Source organism: Amphimedon queenslandica, unplaced genomic scaffold (genome assembly GCF_000090795.2).
Source record: "Amphimedon queenslandica unplaced genomic scaffold, v1.1 AMPQUscaffold_12977, whole genome shotgun sequence".
NCBI classification, from domain to species: domain Eukaryota; kingdom Metazoa; phylum Porifera; class Demospongiae; order Haplosclerida; family Niphatidae; genus Amphimedon; species Amphimedon queenslandica.
The window spans coordinates 59,711-61,713 of NW_003546787.1; positions in this window are offsets into that span (position 1 = coordinate 59,711).

Here is a 2,003-nt window from a genome sequence, read left to right on the forward strand (position 1 = left end):
TGATGAGTTTCAACAATTTCCTCATCTATGCAGTGCTTAGAATGCTCTTGAAGCACTTGTAGGTACTCTGGTGTGGCTTGTGGTTGGCTTTATCAAAACTTGAGGCAGGGAATTGTTTACATTGCATCTAATGAATCTCATTACTGACTTCTGATGCCCGGGCCATGGCCCGTCTAGGCCCGGGCCCAGATCCGCCACTGGACTGAAGTGTCCAAGAAGGAGTGTGGTGAGACTACACCATGAAACTACTACATTAGCATTCCAGTGCTAGGATAATTAAAACACTTGAACAGATATAGTTGTGTTAAACTTTCATATAAAAACCTAAGACAAAGTCTTGTACACCACAGAATGGTTGTAGAAGGGCAGTTGGCACTTTAGGCATTTATCAAAGGGTCAGGGTTTGAAAAGATAGTGACATTGTTTACTATTATTATTAGTGTTGTTGTTTAGTAAACATTGAAGGTGGATCAACAGGAGCTACAAATCAATGAGATGTGTTTATAGAAATAAAGCATGCTTTAGCAAGTTAGTATTGGATTCACATGACAATTTTAATTTAATCAAAATTAATAATGGGTGCCCAGCCTATGAATGGAGCAGGAAAGAGATAGAGGTATTTTATGAAGAGAAACTGCTTCAATTGTCTCCGTTGCTGGTCGAGGTGCATCATGTGACATCTCCTGGAGTAGTGCTAACAGGACAATGGATGTAACTGGACTTTACCAACTAATGTCCACTGTAACTACCCATATAGAAAAACCAAGGTTGTAGCATGATTGTGGCAATCTTGTAACAAGTTGGTTGTCAATAGGTTGTCACTACCTAGTCACAACCTTGTAAAAACCTTGGATTTGGCACGTTTTTTGGCTTGTGACAACCTTGTCACAACCTTCCCACAATGTACAATAAATTTAATAGAATAACTATAATCTGAAAGACTATCAACACATAATTATTATTGACATCCTAATCTCATATAGTTTCAAATGATTTCTAGATACTTGTAATGTATCTATGATACATGTAGCTAATGTATAAAGATGTGGATGTGTATTAATGTTATCTTTATTGACTTGTATAAGTGCTGGTCAATGGTCCCTTTATATATGGTAGCAATAGCTTCATATCATCGTGGGGCACACTTAATGAAACCTCAGTTTCCTGTCAACCTTTGGACAACCTTGTCACAAGGTCGTTATTTTTCTTACATGTTAGTCACAACTTTATCACTTTCATACAAGGTTGTCACTAGGTTGCTCACAACTATATCACTTTCATACAAGGTTGTTACTAGGTTGCTACAACTTTGCAAGGTTGTGACCCAGTTGTTACAACCTTGGAATTTCTATATGGGTATGTCATGGATGCAGACTTGTACCATGACATGGTTGAATCTTACTTTGAATATGTTAAGAATAAGGGCCTCTCTAACTCACAAGATTACAGATACTTATCACTTATACCTTTTGGACACTTTTATAAATTACTCAGTTAGAATTCTGGCAATTAACAGTGCACCTTGTGGTTTAGATTGGTGGGGCATTTTAAAATATTAAACTAGCCAAAGTATCTAGCTATACATTACTTTACGGTTACCAAAACCAAGGAAGGAGTCAACTTTCCCACTCAAGGTATTGCAAACTTAGCATATCTACTACAATCTATTTCCTTTTCTGAAACTATTTAAGTTCGTACATTCAACTTCATTTGCGCTCACCAGTCCAGGCTCAGCAAAGTCAGCTTTCTTTCCAGTTTCCACCTTAACTTTTATACAAAAGAGTTTGCTAAAATCTATCATACATTTTTGTTATTATGATGGATGATCTTGAAATTGTAGCTGGAGATAATCCACCACCACCACCAATACTGTAGTAGTTGGAGTTCCGCTACCACTACCAATATCAAAACAAAGGAATCTCATTACATTTCATTTATTTCATAATTAATTAGAACCAGCCAACGCACATAAAAATGATAGTAGGACTAGATATGGTCTTTCC